Source organism: Chiloscyllium punctatum, chromosome 47, assembly GCF_047496795.1.
Source record: "Chiloscyllium punctatum isolate Juve2018m chromosome 47, sChiPun1.3, whole genome shotgun sequence".
Taxonomy (NCBI): Eukaryota; Metazoa; Chordata; class Chondrichthyes; order Orectolobiformes; family Hemiscylliidae; genus Chiloscyllium; species Chiloscyllium punctatum.
The window spans coordinates 12004171-12026954 of NC_092785.1; positions in this window are offsets into that span (position 1 = coordinate 12004171).

Consider the following 22784-nt stretch of genomic DNA (forward strand, 5'->3'; position numbering starts at 1 on the left):
AGCAAAGACTGTAAAATTCAAATAGGGAACTGAGACGATTTTTTCAGCATTCTCCAAATTGTCTGACTCATGTAGTTTTGGAATGTGCTTGTTGATATTTCATAAATAACCGACATAATTCAAAACTAAAAAGGTCAACGCTGCAATTATTGAACACGGATGCTGCAATCCATGTCCAATCAACGATAATATCGTCAAAGTCGGGTCTCTGACTCTCTGTTGTGCTTTGATCATGTCAGGGGCAACTCATATTTAAACTGTTCAACTGTTCAACTGTTCAATACACAGCAATTCATACATAGTACAAGCTTTCACAATCCTTCTTTAAAACAAAAACACTTCACTTTAAGATGAGAATAAATAAACAAGGGAAGCAATATGAACCGAATGATTCATTTCATTAATTCTTCTGCTCCAATCTTCGTTAAAAGTATTCCTCCCTGTGAAACATCACTTTGTGCATTGTAGAAATTGCGAATCGACAATCATTCCTTCAGGGAACGACTGGAAGGGAGCCACAGCCCTCCGGAACTCACTTTAACACTCTGCACTATTCCACTGATACTTTAGAATTGGCGGAAATGTACAGCACAGGTGGCCATTCAGCCCACTGAGTGAATACACTTTATCACTCCTCAGTTTTTCTGCAATGCCAAAGTGGGGTTGCAAACGATTAAAAATAAACAGAAGTTCATTATTGCACAAAACCATTCAGCCAACAACCAGACTTCCAAAGCAGTTTTTAAAACAATTTACTGTGCTTACAGAAATACTGAAATGCTCACTATTAACTTCAGAAGCACAGCGAACACTGCAAATTATTCGCTCAAAATTCATTACAAATCTCTCTCAACATGCTATTGCACTCTCTACATAAAAATGCGATCTTTTGTATTTAACCAAGGTGATTACCGTAAATACACGTGTATAGTTCGAATTGTTAATACTATTTTAAAAGATCAATTTGGTGGTTCAACTAATACACGAACACAAACGTTGAGGGACTGAAGAGCATGCTGCAGTTAGAAATATCCCACTATTAGCAAAAGTCAATTTAATTGCACAATTAATCCAAGCAAGCAAGAAAATGCCATCAAGTATGGGAATGGCAATGACTGATAAAAGCAAGAGACACGTACGAGTGTTTAACGTGGCAAAGGTTCATTGAAATTCTGCAAATCACACTATTCAATATCTTCATGATATTGTTCAGTGCAGCACTTAACTTGAAACAATTATTCAATTCAGAATGCATATGTGTCTCGAACTTTCTCGCCAAATTAATCTGTTTCCCTCCCATTTACTCTTGTATGCTATGAAACTCAGCAACATTAACCCATTTGTCAAAAAATTAAAGATATGTCAGTAGGTAGCTAATATATCTCACTTTTATTCAGATATCATGGCAAAAATTGAAATGAAGAACTTTTTTAACGAGATTAACTTTTGGATGTGTACTGAACAAAGTGTGACAAGTACCGATAGACTTAGTACTGGTCTGAATGAATGAATGAATCAAAACATGCTGTAGTAAACCAACTGCGGTAATTATAATTATCAATGAATAAACGCATGTATGCATAAAGCTGCAGTGTCGCAAACAAGGAGCGATGAGTTGAGTTACAGTTATAAATGAACGAATGTGATTTTGTGTAAGCAGGTAAATTGATAAAATGCAGTTTCCTTTGTAAGGGATTTGTAATATGATATCGTTGAGTCTACTTATACCTGAGATGTATGGAAATACACGATGTTTTTCACCAAAAATGAGAGGTCGACCTGCACATGACATTCACCTCATCACGGCATAAGCACAAATATATTCCTTAATTCAGAAGAGAATGAAACGCTGGGGAACAGTGTGGCCTACATATAAGGGATCAGAGATACGATTAATAGCAATAGGTTTGTATACAGCTGTGTTTATACTAAGTAGAGCGGGGGGAGGGGACAAGCTGGAAGTTTAAGAAGGGAAAGTTAGAACAAGGGAAGTTAGGAAAGACAACGGGATCAATGAAGCAGAAATTTCAAAAAGGGATTATGCCATAAGGTCGAGTGAAATAGGGGTTGATAAGAAGGGTGAGGGCAGTAACAAATTAAAAATACTACATGTGAATGCATGAAGTATTAGAAATAAGATGGATGAGCTTGAGGCTCTTTTGCAAATTGGCCGCTACGATATTGTAGGGATAACTGATACGTGGCTTCAAGTGACAGTGCTTGGGAAATGAATATTCAAGGCTATACGTGCTATCGGAAGGACAGACTGATGGGAAGAAGGGGTGGGATGACCCTGTTGGGATGATGTTTAGTCCCTTGCGCGGGGGGACCTAGAATCAGGGGATGTAGAGTCAGGATTGATAGAGCTGAGGAATTCTAAGGGTGGAAAGACCCTCTTGAAAGTTATCTACAGCCCCCAAACAGTGGTGTGGATGTAGGGTGTAAGTTGGATAAGGAGCTGAAATTGGCCTGTCGCAAAGATGTCACTACAGTTGTTATGGAGGATTTCAATATGCAGGTAGACTGGGAGAATCGGTATGGTATTGGACCTCAAGAAAGAGACTTTGTGGAGTGCATCAGAGATAGATTCTTCGAACAGCTGGTTCTGGAGCCCACCAGGGAGAAGGCAATTCTGGATCTGGTATTGACAACGAACCAGAATTTATCAGGGACCTCGAAGTGAAGGAGCCATTAGGAGGTAGTGACCATAATACAATAAGCTTCAATCTGCAATTTGAAAGGGAGAGGGTACAATCGGTAGTGACAATATTTCAGTTGAATAAAGGGAATGATGGAGCTATGAGGGATCAGCTGGCCAAAGTTCAATGGTGCAATACCTTAGCAGGTTTGACAGTGGAGGAACAATGGCTGATATTTCTAAGTATAATGCAGAGTATGCAGGATCAGTTCATTACAAAAAAGAAGAAAGATCCTATGAGGAGGCAGGGGTGGCCGTGGCTGACGAGGGAAGTTAAGAAATATATAAAGTCAAAAGAGAAAAAATATAACATAGCAAAGTTGAGTTCGAAAACTGAGGACTGGGAAGCTTTTAAAGAACAACAGAGGATTACTAAGAAGGAAATACGCAGAGAAAAAATGAGGTATGAAGGTAAACTGAACAAAAATATAAAGTAGGATAGTAAAAGCTTTTTTAGGTATGTGAAAGGGGATAAAATGTTTAAGACTAAAATTGGGCCCTTGAAGACAGAAACGGGGAATATATTACAGGGAACAAAGAAATGGCAGAAGAGTTGAATTGGTACATCAGATCTGTGTTTACTGGGGAAGGCACAAGCAATATCCGAGAGGGAACAGTGGCTGAAGGACCTGAACTGAATGGATTTTATTTTGCCAGGAATTGGTGATGGAGAGACTGTTAGGTCTAAAGGTTGATAAGTCCGCAGGTCCTGATGGCCTGCATCCCAGGGTACTGAAGGACGTGGCTCTCGAAATCATGGATGCGTTGGTGATAATTTTCCAGAGTTTGATAGATTCAGGATCAGTTCCTGTGCATTGGCGGGTGGCTAATGTTGTACCACGTTTTAAGAAAGGAGCGAGAGAGAAAGCAGGAAATAATAGAACAGTTAGTCTGACCTCAGTGATGGGAAAGATGCTGGAGTCAATTATAAAGGATGAAATTACGACACATCTGTATAGGAGTAACAGGATAGGTCAGAGTCAGCATGGATTTATGAAGCGGAAATCATGCTTGAATAATCTTCTGGAAATTTTTGAGCATGATAAAGTACCACATAGGAGGTTAGTGAGCAAACTTAGGGCACATGGTATTGGGGGAAAAGTACTAATTGGATTGAAAATTGGTTGGCTGACAGGCAACAGAGAGTAGTGATAAACGGCTCCATTTCAGAATGGCAGGCGATGACCAGTGGAGTACCGCAGGGATCAGTACTGGGACCGCAGCTTTTTACAATATATATTGATGATGTAGAAGACGGTATTAATAGTAACATTAGCAAATCTGCTGATGATACTAAGCTGGGAGGCAGGGTGAAACATAAGGAGAAGTGAGGAGATGACAGGGTGTCCTGGACAGGTTAGGTGAGTGGACAGATGCATGGCAGATGCAGTTTAATGTGAATAAATGTATGGTTATCCACTTTGGTCGCAAGAACAGGAAGGCAGATTACTACTTGAATGGAGTCAAGTGAGGTAAATGGGCAGTTCAAAGAGATCTGGGTGTTCTTGTACACCTGTCAATGAAGGCAAGCATGCAGGTACAGCAGGTAGTGAAGAAAACATGCCAGCTTTCATAACAAGAGGGATTGAATATAGAAGCAAAGAGGTTCATCTGCAGCTGTACAGGCCCTGGGGTGAGACCGCACCTGGAATATTGTGTGCAGTTCTGGTCTCCAAATATGAGGAAAGAAAATCTGGCAATTTAGGGAGTGCAGCTTAGGTTCATAAGGTCAATTCCTGGAAAGGCGGAACTATTTTATGTTGAAATATTGGAGCGACTGGGCTTGTATACTCTTGGGTGTAGAAGACTGAGAGGAGATCTGATTGAGAGATATAAGATTATTAAACGATTGGACACTCTGGAGGCAGAAAACATGTTTACGCTGATGTGTGAGTGCCGAACCAGAGAACACAGCTTAAAAATAAGGGGTAGGCCATTTAGGACAGAGATGAGGAGAAACGTCTTCACCCAGAGAGTGGTGTGTGTGTGGAATGCTCTGCCCCAAAAAGCAGTGGAGTCCCAGTCTCTGGATTCGTTTAAGAAAGTGTTGGACCGCTCTCAAGGATAGTGTAATCAAGGGTTATCGACATAAGGCAGTAATAGGATACTGATTGAGGATCATCAGCCATGACTTTAATGTATTGTGGTGCAGGCTCGAAGGGCAGAATGGCCTACTCCCGCACCTATTGTCTATTGTCTACAGGCAAATATAAACGCGTAACTGCAGCGAAATGGAGCGGAACTAATAGACAATCGAGATGATTAAATACAGGGTAATTGTTACTATTTCCAGCTTTAATCAATTTGGGTCAGAGGTGGTATTGGGCAGTACCCTCCTTTCCAATTTCCTGACATCAACATTGTACCTTGGTTCTCACTGTGTCCATTCCCATAATTAGTTGCCTCTATGTTTCACTGCCTCCCAGGACAAGCTCTCTCCTTCTGACCGACTGCTCCCTCATTCTCATTCCAATTGTCCTTACACCTCATACAACCTCCTCACAGAAAGCATAGAAAGCAGGTGACAACAGGTTTGCTTCACTTGGAGGTCGCCACTGATGATGTTACCTAGCCAGGTAATGAAATGCCTGGATATCAAACATAAGCTCAGCGAGCAAACGAACACCCTACAACCCCATCTCCTCACACCTTCCCGTTCCCTCCTACCTTCGCTTTTTCACGGAGGCCAATGTGGACTGACGTTTTGCCATTCTGATATTCTTGTGCTCACGAATGGGACTGAATGGCCTTCTGTTATTCCACTTTACCATCTCAGAATGATCTAAATTGCCTCCTCCACTTCCTCCGTATCATTCAAAAGAAGGCTTCTGTTATTCAGTCTGGGATGAGGGCGTTACTGGATAGCGCCAATATTTATTTCCCATCCTTAATTGCCTGGAGGGGTGTTAAGTGTCAACCATATTGTTGTTGGTGTGTGGTCACGTGTAGTCGTGACCAGGTAAGGATAGTCGTTTCCCTGTGTAAAAGGCATGAGCAAACACAGAAACATTCTGGATTCATCATTAGATTCCAGAAAATCATTGAATTGAAATTCCATCATCTGCCACAGTTGGATTTCAAGCAATGCCTCGAGAACATTACTTGGGTGCGTGGATGAGCAGTCCAGTCATATTTCCCGTCCTGCTGTGGCCTCCTGCTGTATCGAAGGCTGGAGAAGGGACTGAATAAGAAATGGAAGTACTGCGGATGTTCTCAATCAGAAACAATAACAGAAATTCCTGGAAAAATTGAACATGTCTGACAGCATCTGTAGAGAGAAATTAGAAGTGAATGGCATCCTGTTACAGAAATAAATGGTTGGAGAAAGAGCTGAGAAGCATTCTACTTTTGCTGTGCTGCTGGGTGCGTCTATGACAACTGCAAAGCTCAGTCCACTGAATTAAAAAGAATTTCCGTGAAATTTTAAAGTCTCTGACTTTCTGTTCTCCCGTTGAGCAATATTTTAAACGAAGGCTGTTCGCAGAGTTCCAAATAGTGCAGCTATTCACTATCCATTAGTGGGATATTTCTTAATGCATTTTATTCCTCTATCCAGTGAAACGGGCAGGTAAATAGCAGATCTTGTAGAAAGTGAGAAAGCGAGATAATAGTGGGCAGCACGGTGGCACAGTGGTTAGCCTCACAGCGCCGGAGACCCGGGTTCAATTCCCGCCTCAGGCGACTGACTGTGTGGAGTTTGCACCTTCTCCCCGTGTCTGCGTGGGTTTCCTCCGGGTGCTCCGGTTTCCTCCCACAGTCCAAAGATGTGCAGGTCAGGTGAATTGGCTATGCTAAATTGCCCGTAGTGTTAGGTAAGGGGTAGATGTCGATGTAGATGTCGGGGTATGGGTTGGTACGCTTCGGCGGGGCGGTGTGGACTTGTTGGGCCGAAGGGCCTGTTTCCACACTGTAAGTAATCTAATCTAATATAAATTAACTGGCCTAATTCTGGAGGAGGCATAATATTATAAAACTTGGAGGTGTACACTTATCTTTGGGAAAGTGATTGCGCAGGATGGGCAGATTTGTGAAAAGAAAACGTACAAATTGGAATTAGAATATAAACAGAAGTGAAATGTTATCAAACCTTTATAATTGACCGTCTCAGTCACAGTTGTGGGAAACAGACTGGATTTGAACTCTTGAAAGTCAAATGCCTTGCATTGGGTTAAAATTGAGCTCTGTCCACTCCTGAAAACGACACTTTAGGAAGGATGTCAATGCCTTGTATAGGCTATAGGAGGAGATTAAACATCATAGGGTTTTGGAAACAGGCCATTCACACCCAGTGACAGCTCGTTTTGGCAGTCAAAGGCTGATCTGTAGCCTAACTCCATATACATGCATTTGTACCTTATTCCTTCACACCTACGTTTAACAAAAGAATATCTGGCTCAGAATGAAAATTAACAACTAATCCAGCATCCAGTCCTGTTTGTGGAAGAGAGTGCTTAACATCCCCCACCCTTTCTGTGTGGAAGTTCTTCCTAAGATCTCTCCTGAACACAATGACCCTACTACACAGACTATGTCCCTTTGTGCTCGAATCCCCAAACATTGAAAATAGTTTATCTTTTTACACCCTGAGTCCTTAGTTGTAGAGAAACAAGGCATAAATTGTCCAGTTTCATCTCATAGCTAAACCGCTAAACTCCAGTTATAATTCTTACAAATCTACACTGTACTTACTCCAAGGCTAATGTGTCCTTCTTAAGGTGCAGTGCTTGGATCCACTCACAGTTCTCCAAGTGAGAACTAACCAGTGTTTTGTATAACTACAGCATAAGTACTGCGGCCTTATATGGGATGAGAGCAACCCAGGCTAGGACTGCATTTTTTCCCCATCCCAAACCGCAGTCAAGAGTCAACCACATTTCTTCAGTATCGAGTCATATATCAACCTGACCAGATGAGGACATCATTTTTTTTCCTCGAAAGGATATGAGTGAAAGTTCACTTGTTGATTTAATTTTCCTCAAAAATACTGAGGCAAAATGATTAATCAGTATGTTGGACATTTCTCTATAACCATTGACAATATCCATAGTAAGTTTCATTTTCGGATTGTTATGACATGGGGTAAACCCCTCTACTAATTTCAAGAAACCACACAGAGGAGCTCCCGTCGCATCATAATCTTTTAAATTTCGAGATGCAAGTAACTCTCCCAGATTTCAGTATTTAAAGAAAAAAACAATTCTATCCTTTAAGGCCACCAGAGAACATTCAAGCCAGTATTTACAACTCCTTATTTGAAAACTATCTTTTACCTTACACTCCATAATACTGGTCCGATACTTAAGGCAAATCACTTTCAAATGCAGTTGGCATCTTCGGATGGTAAACTTTCTTTGTATATTTCTGTATGTCGGCTTCGGTGTTCTATTGCAGAAGTTCCAAATGTACAGGTATCTTCCAGAGTATAATTCGGACAGCAGTCTGTTGGTTTTTAGGGCTGGTCTTTTCTGTTCCTCCCTAACTGTTCAAAACGTCCGGTTTGAACCCCACACCATCAGATCATTTCATTGGTTTGATGTCATCAAAACATTAAATTCAAATTTGATTGAATTTGGTATCTTGGGGCTTAATTTAAACTGCGTGGCAAATTCGAATTTGTTGAGTACCATGGCAACCCAATTGCACTATTGGTTTCACACTCAAATGTTATGTTTTGGATTATTTCAGCACACTCGGTGCCTCTCTAAGTACATGCCAGCTTCCAGTCTCTCTTAAACGTACAGTCTCTCTTATTGGTATAGAACACACCGATACCCTCATTACAGTATGGACTGATTGACTTGTTTCGTTAGTGGATCTCGTTTAACACTAATCATGAGATGTGGTTTATTATCTTTGAAAAGCAATATGTCAATGTACAATCTTTTTTTAAAAATCAGACTTTTTATTCCACTATCCCCAGGAATCTTCCAGTCTGAAATGTCTCTGCCCACACACGAGTTTAAAATTCCTAAATACAGCTCTTCGAACTGGAGTTGGAGCTATTCTCTCTACTCCCAAGATACCTGCGTCTTTGTCTTGATATCTTCTGGAAGTTGTGTGGGATCTGTCTGACATAAGTGGCTTCTTTTAGCTTTAATGTGGAGGTGCCGGTGATGAACTGAGGTGGGCAAAGTCTGAAGTCACACGACACCAGGCTACCGTCCAATAGGTGTAATTGAAATCAGAAGCTTTTGTGTGACTTCTGACCTTCTTTTAGCTAGTTATCAAGGTCATTTCCGATGGCAGTGGTTTAGCTGTAGTTTGTTGTAACAATGTCATTGGCATAAATTAAATTTAGTTTCTATCCAGGAAGGATATTACAGAAAACAGTACAGGATATTTAAAAGCTTGTGGCAATGTCATGTGAAGAACCCATTCAATGTTCAATCATGGTGAAGGCTTGCATATCTGTTGTCTGGCTTGATTGAATTTGACAGTGAATTCTGCAAGCTTCCTGGTTTTATGTCTCAGTTCCATTGTCTCATTAACACTGATTCAATGCAATCAATCAAGATAATGGCATTGATTACCTGGTCCTACCACACCAGCGCCATTACCTACACCAGAATTCCTCTTCCAGGTTCATAACGCTGTTGCTGCAGACACAATCGATGCTCCCTTCCTCCCCCGTCACCACCAGAAGGAATAGAAGTCCAAGATGAACATGAGACAGCAAAGATGAAAGAAGGATGTGAACCAAATGAGCCAAAGACCCAGTCGATGCCACAATCTTAAAATTTAAAAAATCATGCGGAATTGTACGAGGGATGTTGACCAGGGCTCAAGTGATGCACCTGTGAAGTGAAACTGGAGAGGCTGGGAGTGATTTCGGAAAATTCACCAATATCAAGCCTGTGTTCTTCTCTGACCACTGACTCTTGCTGGTCAGCAGGGAAACTGAATACGAAACTCCTGATCCTATTAAACGTGGAATATCTCAAAAGGTGTTCCACAGGTTGGAGAAATGTGAAACCCCACTTTGAGTTTATTTCAGTCTTTTTGTAAATAAAAAAAGGGAACATAAAGATGATCTTTATTCTCAAAGGTTTTCGGAAGGTGACAGAGAAACGGGGGAGAACTGTTAAAACTCCAGAAAAGTGTGCATAACTTACACCTGCAGCAGACGATGTGGTTTGATGTCATGGAGGATCGAAAGAATGTGAACATCCAGCAAGCCTCGCTCTTTACCTTAGAAACCTCCAAGGTAATATCCTTGTCCAGGGTCCACAACGTGTAGAAGGATGAGATGTGCTCATGCTTGTTCTTTGAAAGGTTGCACAGGGACTGCTCTGTTCTCAGAGCCTGAAGGGAGAAGGTGGAGCTGCAAGCCGAACATCCTGAGGATCAGCGAATCCTTTCATGACGGACTGTGTGACAGGAAGCCCACAGACAGCGCAGCCTCGAGGTCATTCCACCCTATCTGGTCGGTCTTCGGCGACAGCAACTGGGACAGGCTGCACCAGCCGCTAACTCTGGGTGTGCTGACCAAGGCTCTCGTGTCCTCAGGAAAGAGTAATACACCAGGTAGTTAGTATAAGTCCACGAGGAAATGTATCATGCCCTCCTCTGCAATCAGAAGAGAGAGAGGGGTGACTGACGACAAATTTAATTGATGAATATAAATTAAAATGTCCTGAATAAGGTCGTCACCATCTGGGTCACTTCTGCTTTGGATCAGTAACTCACCCCGAGCAAATCTCATCTGTCCAGGCAGCATCTCAATTCTCAGGGATAGGATCACCTCCGTGCAGGACAGGGGATTTGGAAACCTGCCTCATTAGCCTGCACCAGGAGGTCCTTGACACGATCTTACACACGTTTATATGGGATGTTCTCTCCAAAGTAGGCTTTGGAGAGGGATTCTACAAATGAACCATACTAGTCTACACCAACATTATGAATGCAGCCTTAGTCAATGGTTGGGAAACAGAAAACTTCTCGATCAGATCGACAGTCAGGCAGGGCTGCCTCATCTCACCTTTCCTGTTGTATTGTTGACCAGCAGGCACCTGAATCATTGTTGAAAACCATTCAGGCATTTCTTCCTCTTCAGCAAATGTCAATCCACTGAGCACCTCTGAACTGAAGTTCCTCAATCCACCATTGCTCATTTTTACATCAAATCGTTGTTTATATTCAGGACCCAAGTTCAGACTTAAATTCTTTATTCTCCATCTTAATGAAAAAATCAAGTTTTTTTTTAAGATCACTCTTCCCCATTGCAATAATATTGTAAATTCATGCTATTTTGTTGTGTCTGTTTGTTTTGGAGTAAGCAAATTAACTTGCTGCATGTTTACACCTCTTCTCTCGTATCAGTTCAAACCTGTGAAATTAAAGAAGTTAACCCTTTTAAAGTGCTATTTCTGTCCAAAGAGAGCAAGCATCATCATAAATAATAACAAATAAAGGTGAGATCTCGACAGTAACTGTATTACGTAACGCATACATTATTGAGGATATCCCTAAAAATGAGAATGTAGCTCTCCAGAAAGAAGTGTGTCCCCGAATCTGTGAGACATGTGAGGGAAGGGTTTGATCCTGAAGATTCGGATTCTGAAGCAGATCATTTTCATGGATCCAGAACGTGTTTTTGTTGCTTTTCTCTTTCACTCACAGATTCACTACTTCAAGTGGCCAGTTTCATCTCCTTGCTAACTGAGCTTTATTCCAGGTTTCCAACACTCTGACAAAGATTGAATAAATATTCCACAATGCCTGTGGTGTGATTGCCCAGAACAGGAGCAATCCTAATCCAATTAAAGCAAAACCCACGCTTCCAATGTATTCTGTTCGCACCAACCCGAGAACCCTCACAAATTATCGATACATCCAAAGCACTTACTATTTTAACCATTGCTTCCAACCGCATTTTCATTGGCCTAATGTGTACTCAGAATAACAACGGGATCAGCCTTTCAATGTCTTGCCTGATTTGCCACATTTTACTGATTGTTATTAATGACTGTTTCTCCCTGGGGTTGTCATTAGATCGGCCAGCTGAAACTCATAGTGTATGAGTTCCCAGATTGGAGCTCTGAAACTGATCGATTCAGGGAGCCCGGTCTGAATTAAAAGGAAGAATGTCAGGAATATTGAGAGGCTGAACACCTGACTCAGTAAGATGCTACTGTCAAAGGAGATGCATTTGTAATAAATGGGAGATTCATGACAGGATGCCGGCCTCTGAAGTGTGATTTCACGACCAGATATTGTTGGTGTACATGTGCACCAAGACCACGGGCTGTTCAGTTTCAACACTTTCCCTTTCCTGCTTTTAACCACCCACTAAACCCCGCACCTTAAGATATGTTGAAGTTTTTCTGTGATGTTCCAGACCTGATCACTTTTGAAGCAACAGACCTTCCAGGCTCCTGTCAAGTCAGGAATGATGGTTCTGATAGAGTCACTCAGTCACTTTATGTTTGTCCACAGCTGCCATTTGATGTTAAATCAGCAACAATCTGACTTTATAAATACTGAAAAGCAAAAAAAAACTGGGGAGTTGGGAATTCATGTCTGTTTGAGTACAGGATTGATTGAACATATTATAGCTGGGCAGCAAGAGTTCAGTGATGAGGGAGTGAAATGACGAAAACCTAGAGTTGAATTGCACAAATTTAGAAGAATCTGTGGTGAGTACATGTTTGAAGAGAAGAACGCAAACTACTGGCACTAAATGGACCTAACGGCTTTTTGATGCCTCTTGACTTTTGAATAGGATAAGCATCTAAATGATTATGGATGTACTGAAATCTTTGCATGTGAGAAATGAATCAACAATGCCACAAATGTCTCGATATTATAATGCCTCTGACTATTGTGTGTGATTTCATTGACTGAACCTGTCCTTCCCGGTCTCCTTGTATTTTACTGTCCAACTAACATTTTCCTATCAACAAATGTCGCCCATGATTCCACCATCTCAGTCATTGACAGATAATAAATGGCTGTGTCTGGAGAAATGGTCCTTGTGACACTCTCTAATACCAGCCCAACAACATGAAGATGACAGATTTATTCCTTCTCTTTGTTTCCTGTTCTAAATCAGTCCTCAAGCCAAGTCTCATTTCTCTATCACTGCAGGCGGCATTGGCGGCATTGATACCCGCTGAAATGTTTCCAAATTTGACATTCCTACATCCTTGCTTTTGCAAATCCCTCCTGGCCTCACTCCACTATCTCGCTTGACGCTGATCCATCCCCTCATCAGTCAGATGTTTTCGGTATCTACTCTGGACATGTGCAGTACACTGCAGGGAACAGAGAATAACTCATCCCCATGTGGTGCTGCACAGATCGTGTGTCTCACAGTCAGCTCTGAAACATGTCCAGGACACTCAAGTAATGGTTGGAGGATCAGGAACTTATGTAACTTCTGAGGTATTTTTCAGTGACTTATTTTACTTATTTCAATTATTGCCTGAATTGGAGAAGTTATAATTTATTCAGAAGCTGTGTCCATGCAAGGTGAGGAATTCTGTTGAGACTTTAGATTTTTGAAAAACTACCATGTGTTTTCCCCATTAACTAACTATCATCCCTTCACAGAACAAGGAACCAGGGAAGCCACATTCCTCTCGTGAGGAGAACATTTCTCAGAGAGACGCTTAACAACCGGAATTTAATTTCGAAATGGTCAAAATCGACGGAGGAACCCTGGAATGAAATGTGATTTGATAGATGGTGTTGGGGTGTCAATGCTGGTATACAGGGTGGCACAGACCCTCAGTAGTTAGCCCTGATTTCTCACAAGGCCAGCAGTGGGTGTGGGTGCGATAGCCTTTGCAGGGTCGGTTTGGACTGGATGGGCCCATTGACCTGCTTCCAAATTTTCAGAATTCTATGAATTTATTCCACATGCCTTTTTCCAATGTTTCCTACTGACCGATTTATATTTGTATCATCCAATAAACATCAGGTTTAAAATAGAATATGACAGCTGGGAGTATAATCACTGGTGTCACTTGTTTGTTCAAATTATTAAATAAATGAATTGAACCACAGTGAAATATCGCAGTCCCCCAGGTGATGTCAGCAGCTATAAATGAAAGGCTTTTGATTGTATCACCTCGGTATTGAGTACAGAGAGATTGCCTGCACAAAGAGATTCAGGCAGAAAATGACACTTTCATTTAGTCATGTGCGGAAAATATTTTACACTACCTTTCCATTTGTAATAATTCCTGGTAAGTGCCTTGAATTTGTATGAATCGGTCTGTGGATTGTGTGCGGGTTCACTTTGCAGCTGACAATGATACATGGGCATGTTGTACCCAAACTCACACAGTGGCAGTTGATCAGCCATTTCGTCTCAGATTTCAGAGAACCTGTGGAAACCGTATCTTGCAGATTCGGCAGGAATTGCTTTGGAAATTATTCATCTCTTCTTGGAACGTTCCTGAAATCTCCATTTCAATCGGAAACTATGGAGAGTGTCGGTGGAGTTAAGAAAAGGAAACACTTTGGCAAAATATAAGCGGTGGTATTCTAAAATGGAGAGTGCAATTACATTTAGTTTAAGTTTTTATCTGGGGTTTTTTGAGTGAAAAACCAGTGGGATTCTCTGTGCATCTGAACTTTACAGTTAACTTCAAGTTATTTCTGAAGTCACATCAATTACTTTAAAAATTGCATTTGATGTTTGGCGACAGTGAACCTTTGTTTATTTGTGATGCTTGCAACCCAGCATGGCATTAATGGAGCCTGAAAGATTTATTGAAGAGTTCTGGAATTTGCGATTAAGGAAGAAACCCTTAACTGAGAAAGCATTACTTTCACTTCAACCATTTTTGTCATTTCTTTCTGTTTCTGTAAGACCCTGGAACTGAGTGAATGTATAGATCCGTGTTCATGTGAAGGAAATGAGAGTTTTAGTAAATTATATTGCCTTGGATGAAAATGTTGTATTAGTCCCAGACAAAAGTTTTGTGACAAGAAAAATCTCTGAAGAGATTGTTTCAAGCTAAGTACGTTGACACCCTGGTAGCTCCATGAAGGGATTTACTGCAGTTCCATTTTAGAAGTGACAGTGACAGGTCATTTCACCTAGTGATAGATACAGGAAATCTCGTGTAAATATTATGTGAGAGTTGTTTTGATTGGAACGGTACTGAGAGTCGTGTTTTGTAAAATATATCAACGTCACGGGTTTTCTTTCATTTATGGATGTTTTGAGGGTAATGAGAATTATACAGTTCATCCGTGTTCATTGCTTTTGAATCTGCGTTTTAAGTAAGTAGTTTGATTCATTCTGCTGAATCGTATTTTCTTGTGCAGTAAATTTCTGTTTTGTTGTAGAAAGAATATTCGCAGCATTGTGTGTTTGCGATTGAGCAAGAGATCACATTGTTAAATCAAACAAGTAAGGTTATCATACATCAAACCGGATTTGTGCTTCGGGTCTGGCTTGTTCTGTAACTAATCAGCTGGTAGTGGAATAGAAGTGAGGCGATTAAAGACCAATACCAACTCCTGAGGAACTGATAAACTAACCCAACTCTTCATATAGATTGTGCCTCAACTGTATCCATCCAGATCCATTATATGGCCCAAAGCCTGATCAGTCATCCACTCTGAGTTTAATACCTTATCATCTATAACAGAATTATTACTCTCTCACTCTGCACCGGAGCCAACTCAAAATAAATTCCCTCAGTCCCTGCCAGATCCGTAAGACTGCAACTGCATGAGACGCTGTTGGATCATACACATACGGTTTTATGCATTGTACAGGTCATCACCGAGCAGTGAGGACAGAATTACTGTGAGGAGAGTAGAGAAGATATTTTCAAGAATGATGCTAGTATGTCGAAATTCCGGCGTTCAAAATCACACAACACCAGGTTATAGTCCAACAGGTTGAATTGAAAGCACCCTCAACCCTGCGGACCAGGTGTCGGAAAGGGGGATCCGAGCAGCTTGTTCGGTTTTCAAATTGATGAGACATGAATGACCTCTTTCAGTGCCATATCTTTCGTTCATTACTGTGCTATTGCAGAAAGACTGAGGAGTGTTGAAGTGAATTCACTTGGTCGGTTATATCGCCTGTTTCTATGTTCTCCATTTCCACCACTGCAACACTGTGGATTGTTAAAGTGAACTCCACAGGGTTGTGTCCATCTTCCAGTTGTTCCGTGAAGAAGTATTTGTCGCTTCATAACTTTAAAATGCATAAATCAATTTTGCATGGGGAGGAATACTATTAATTAAAGTTAGAGCATCAGCATTTGCCAAATCTTAAGTTAATATTACTTACCTTGTTTAGTTGTCTCATTACAATGTAAAGATTTAGAAAAGAAGAATTATGAAATCTTGTATTGTCGATGAACTGATGAGTATTCACATTATCAATTTAAACATTAATTGCCCCGACATGATAGAACACAATAGACAGTCAGAGAGACCTTATTTTTTTAAAATCATATTTTATTATACAATGGATTGGAGTCGTCACATTCAGAAATTGCAGGAGGGAACTGTCTGTTTTGATGCGCATTGTGTAGTTTATTCGTAAAATATCAAAAAGCACCTTCCAAAAACTATTTGAGTTAGGTAGTGCAGAAAATTCAATAAAAAATTTCACAGCTCCTTATTTGCATTTTGTATTATTTGCTGACTGAATGTCAGCGAAATTAGAACATTTGCTAAACTTGACAAGGAATTGTTCACTTTCTAAACCAAACTGTGTGGGATTCAGTGAGTTAACAGATCCTCAGTTTATCATCAGAAAGAGTGCTCAGATCATGGATTACACCTTTAATGATGAAACAAACCTATCTCAGCTCTGTTAGCATTGAACATCAAATAGATGCATCTTCACAATTGTAACAAGCAATGGTTTTGTAACATAGTGACCAGACGTTTCGAGGTAACCCAAATTGGATAAAGGGAAATAATTGTGACTGTGAGAGCGGCTCCTTTTTTGAGATAGTTCGGGTGTCAGCGCTGACTTCCAAAAAATGCTGGAAGAGTAATTTCTTTTTATGTGCTGTCACATTGTTTTGGAATTTTGGGGTAAAGAAAAATCAAAGCAACACAATGTAAAAAAAAGAGGAAACTGTGTGGGAGAGTTCACAGCACAGGTGCAGGTACGTTTATAGTTTTTTAAGTAAAGTCTTGCTGAGTTTTTGGTGTATATCTGCAATATTCAGTAGAATGAGGTATTTTTGGTTACAGGATTTATTGAGATCTGTCTCTTGATTAAAACGTAAAAATATAAAAATCAGCACTACATTTGCCAGTAGCAGTGTCCTTTACAGCGGTAAGGCTGTTGTTTGTTCTGGGTGTGTAGATCATTAAGTTGCAAAGATGGCCTTTAGAGGATCGATGTACTCTTCCTGTCAGATGTGGTAGAGCTTAGCTGTTACTGATCAATATGTCTAGAGTATATGTTTGATCAATATGTTGGATCGTGAATCCTGTCATATCACTTGTATAGGTTGGAGCAGCAGTGAGGAATATTGAGGCAATGAGGAATTTTCGGGTGTGAAGGGGTCTGATAGATGGCAGCTAAAGGAAGAGAGAACAAAAGCAGACATAACCAAGTAGACAGGTTACCTCCAGGAAAGGCAGGCGAGGGAGATAGATAGTGCAGGAGTCTCCCATGGCTATCCCCATTTTAAAGAGATAACTTGTTTTTGATAATGTAGGGTGTGATAGACTCCGAGGGGAATGTATCATGAACAGCCAAGTACTGGCACAAAGACTGGCTCAAATGTAACGATTGCTACACCAGGTTCCAAGAGACCTAAAGTGATAGGGGACACTCTCAACAGAGGCACAGACAGACTGTTGCCTCACTGGTGCCAGGATCAAGGATATCTCAGAGAGCGTGTAGAATATTCTCAAAGGGAAGTGAGATCAGCAGAAGGTCATTGTGTACATTGGAACTAACGACACAGGAACGAATAAGGACGAAATTCTGAAGGGAGTTTATGTGGTTAGACAGGAAAATGAAAGAAGGTCCTTAAGGATAGTTGTGTCTGGATCATTCTCAATGCTGCGAGGTAGTGAGCGTAGGACGAGGAGGATAGAGCAGATGAAGGTGTGGCTGAGGAGCTGGTGCAGGGCAGAATGCTTCACATGTTTGCATCATTGGCATATTTCTTGGGGCATAAGTGATCTGTATAACAAGGACAGATTGTGACTGAATTAGAAAACAAACTAATTTACTGGCAGGGAGATTTGCTCGAGATGCTCAGGAATATTGAAACTAGGAGGGTTGGAGTGGGGATTACGGTAATGGTGGGTGGGCGGGGGTGGGGTCGCGTGATCAGACCGACAGTGAGGAATGAAATCAATCTGAGACTAACACAGAAGGGAAAACGAGCAAGTCCAATTGTCAGGCAGACTCAAAGCAGAGAATGAGGAAAGACTGACAAATTAAATTACATTTATTTATAGACAAGATGCCTAACAGGGGAACTAGATGAACTGAGCTCGTGGTGAGGAATATGGGGCTAGGATATCCTCGCAATGACACAGATGTGGTTCAGGGATGGACAGGACTGGCAGCTGACAATTGCAGGATAGAAATGCTGTCGGAAGGAAAGAAAGGTGTCAAGAAAAAAGGCGAGTTGCTTTTTGATTAGGGATACCATTACAGTTGGACTTAGGGAGAATATTCCTGGGAATACATCCACGGTAGTATTAGAGGCATAATCCTAATGACTCTCACCACGCCCAGAATGGTCGGAGCAGTCCAATAAAAGTTCCATCATAGATAAATATCAACACGATGATTCTCAATTCCCTTTTCAAAATCAATCCCCGTCCTTTGTTTGCAATGTTGGCGCCTTGTGCGAGGAGAAAACCGAGTTGACGTTTGGATATCATTGACAAATGTTCAGAGGGATGTGTTCAGGTGAAGAATGATTGCATTAACGATGTTTCGCTCTCCACAGATGCTGCCATAGCTGTTGAGCTTCGCCTGTGATTTCTGTTTCTTTTTTATATTTCTGGTGTCCACAGCACTTTTATTTATTTTGTGGAATCGTTTCACTTCCCAAACTACTTCCCATAAGTGCTTCTTAGAATTGTGGTACCCGACTGTACTGAAGAGGTACATCAGTCGTCAAGCTTGTGCGATCAAGGCTCGATGAAATCGGGTCTTGTCCCAGGTAGTTGTTCAAGGTTGTGAGGTTTCCTACATCAACAACCCTCCCAAGCACTGAATTATCAGAACACGCACCATTCTCTGAGTGAAAGACCTTTCCTCAAATCAACTCCAAACCTTTTGCTGTTCACCTTAAAATTTATGCCCTTTTGCCATCTGTCAATTCCCTGTCCCAGTTAGATATGGGGATCTTCCATAGGTCTCTGGGCAGAAGTGGAGAATGCTTGATCAGTGACTTCCAATTTATATTTTATATTCTGTCTCTTGCAGTTAATTTCCTGCTGATGTTTGTTCTCTCTCGGGGAAAGTGTGGCCTCTCAAACTGCACAACCCGCTGCCTGCTGGCTATGGCAGCCTCAGATCTACTGTTCATTTTTGCTGAGATCATACTGTGGCGATTGAAAGAACTTTACTACCCAGGGAGTTTCCTGGACATCACCCCTGTGTGCAGTGCTGTCTATGTCCTGCTTCGTGCATCCACAGACTGTTCCGTCTGGTTTACTGTCCTTTTCACCTTTGATCGTTTTGTAGGCATTTGCTGCTTGAAAATGAACAGAAACTATTGGACAGACAAAGCCTTGGCTGTGGCTCTGGCTGCAACCACCATTCTACTCTGTTCAAAAAACATTCCCTTCTATTTTCGGTATGAGCCTGGGTGGATAATTAACAATGTTCCAAGGTACTGCTACGTAAAGTCAAATTATTTTAATGATCCTAGGTGGCTAGGGTTTAAGTTGTTTGATATCATTTTAACGCCTTTCATGCCATTCATGTTGATTCTGTTGATGAACACTCTGACAGTCAGGTACATTTTAATGGCCAGTCGAGTCCGCAAGAGCCTGATGGGTCAGAGCAAGGGAGAGTGTCGCAAAGACACAGAGATGGAGAGCCTGAAGAAATCGGTGATTTGCCTCTTCACCATATCCATCAGCTTCATACTTCTTTGGGGAGTGCACAGTGCAAACATCTTATACTTCAACATTAAAGCAACAGGTCGTGGGAGTGAACTTCACTTTACATGGGCCGGAGAAATGCTTCGGGATTTAAGCTGCAGCACAAACACATTATTTTATGCAGTGACTGTGCCCAAGTTTCGAGATAAGTTCAGGAATGCGGTGCAGCAACTGGTCACGTAAATTTTTCACTTCGGGTGGAATGACGATAGAAAGATGCTGGTCGAGAGTTTTGATATGATGAACTGGCTGTGAGTGATCGGTTCAGCTCGAATATTGGGAACTTCATGGACTGCCCTTTGGATGAGTGTAAAAGACCGGAAGGATGTGGTCTCTGCATTCCCCCTGCAGGGGAAGAGGGAGAGGGACAGAAACGGACCCTCCTGCACCACGATGATTGTCAGACTCTCCCTATTCAGCTCGCAATAAACACTTTATTACAACAAAGGAAAGGCTCCGGATGTTGGTGATCCTCTCATCTGAATTGGCGATTGGAGATGAGCATTTTTATTGAAAGAGAGTTTATTCAGTCCACCTCCTGTCTACTCTCTTCAAGGGGTCTTTGCTTTCACTCTTTCTCTCTGCCTTTTTCTGTCTGTGTGTGTTCCTCTCTTCCTCTCTCCACTGGCCCTATCTCTCAGAATCCTGCTCAGTCTCTCTCTCTCTCTCTCTCTCTCTCTCTCTCTCTCTCTCTGTCTCGCTCTGTGTGGCGCTCCCTGTCTGTATCGTTCTCTCTCTCTCCACCTTTTTATCTGTTTGTCTGTCTCTCCGTCTCCCTCTATCTATCCTTCTTTGTCTTTCTGTCGATCTCGTTCTCTGTCTCTCTGTCTCTCCCTCTCGGTCTCGATGTCTTTTTCTCACATTGACCATGCCAGACACTTGATGTCTCAGTTCAGCACATGCTCACGTGCATTGACTGACCTCACTTCCCATCACTCCGTTAACTAATCTTTCCACAGGGAGTGATTTTGCAAGTTACAAAGTGCACAGATACAGCCAGCAATACCTTGACACGTTACTGTAAGTAGGTCAGCTGGAGTTTGGTCATCTCCCTTTCCTATTCCCTAGGCTGGGCGGGAAGTGTGTTCATGCGTTTCCCTTTCAGTGCGTGACGGTGTCTGTGTGTGTTGCGGGGGGTTCATTGCTGTTGGGGGGTGTCACTCGGTGTGTGTGTCCCTTGGTTTTTGTCGTTGGATATGTCCCTGACTGTGACACATTATGAGTGTGTTTTTGGATCTGAGTGTGGGTTTCCCTATGTGTGTATTTGTGTGAAAATATATTCATACGTTTATGTCTTTGGGAATGTTGTTAACTCTGTATGCGAGTGTTTCTGTGAAGTGAGTGTTTTTTATGTGGGTCTATATTACTGTGCCTCTGTGATTGCAAAACTGTGTGTGTTTTACATATGTGCATCTGTTGTGTTTCTGCCTGTGTATATGCTCTTTGTGGAGTTACATTCCAATGACTGGGTGTGTGCGTGCGCATGCACGTGTGTGTGTTTCGCAGTCAACATGTCATGATTGTTCTATGACGCCGTGTGTGCCTCTCTGAGTGTCAGTGTACTATTGAGGGAGTGCGGGGTGTGTATCTGACTGGCTGTGCTCTTGTTTAATCTGTTCGTGTGTCAAGACGTTTCGGTGCCCCCAGCAGGATCTCTCTGTACCTCTGTACGTTTATATCTCTGTTTCTGAGTGTCGCTCTGTGTGTATGTAATTGTGGTTGTGTTTCAGTAAGTGTGTTTGAATGTGCTTGTATGTATGTATAAGACGTTTCTGTCAATATTTGCAGGTTGGCGTGTATTGTCGCTTACTCTAAGTTCGCTTCTGTGAGCGTGAGGTTGAGGGTGTGATTCTGTGTCTATGTGTAGATGTGTTCTTATATCACAGCATGATTGTTTTTGTGTGTGTGAAGAGTGTGCATTCAGCTAGATATGAGTGTGTTCCTATATATCTGAGGATGGCTTTCTGGTTGTGTGTGTGCATGCATGTGTGAGTAGGTGTGTCTCCCTTCAGCACTCTGATTGTATTCTTGTGTGTGTTATGAGGGTGTGAGAATGTTTCTGCAGTCTTTGAGCAGATGTGTTCCCACATTTTGGTTTGACTGTGTTATTGTGCGTGATTGCATGTTTGGGTTTGTGCGTGCATGTTTGTCTTTGTTCATCAGTATGCTCATGTTTAACTGTATTACTGTGGATGGATGTGCGCCTTCGTGTCCGCCTATGTTTGAGGATGTGGGTGTGTTTGTGTGTTCCTCTATGTGTGGTTCTATCTTTGTCTGAGAACCTCTCCTGTAAAAGGACTCGAGAAACCTCGAGTAGGTCAAGCATTACAAATTGCTCTCAATGTCGTATTTCTGGAAGGCTGTGAAATATCTCAATATAAGTATGTCTGCCTCTTGCATCCTGAAAGCTGAACTGTTACTTCCGTTCAAAGAACTTAACCTAATGAACGAAATAAGACAGTGGAAGTTAAGGGTGAAATTAAGGGTGCCAGTTCTTTCTGATTAGGCCTTACAATGTAGGAAAAGAATTAGACCATCCAGCCTACTGAGCGTGTTCTGCCATTTGATCATGAAGGATCTGTTTTTAAATTCTATTATCCTGCCTTCTTTTCATAAATATCACTTACTGATCAGGAATCAATAAATTTCAAATTTAAATATATTTGTAATGAATTAGGCCAGACCCTCTCCAAACATTTCAAGATGGCATTCCAGACCCTACATTATCTACTTGTTTTGAACAGGTGGAGAGTCGATATTCCAGGAGTGATGCAACTGGTCAAAACCCCTTGTTTTCAAGTGAACAGAATTTATTTACAGAGTGCCGAATGAAACACAAACAAAAGAGAACAGAATACAGTATAATATTAATTGACCTAATCCAAAAACCCAACAGACTATCCCAACTTTTTGATTGTTGCACGTTTCTCCAACAATCCCCATAAACACCACATGGCAAAACGGGTAAATTCAAAGATGGCGTCTTACAGAAGAGAAGTCAGAGAGAGATTCAGCA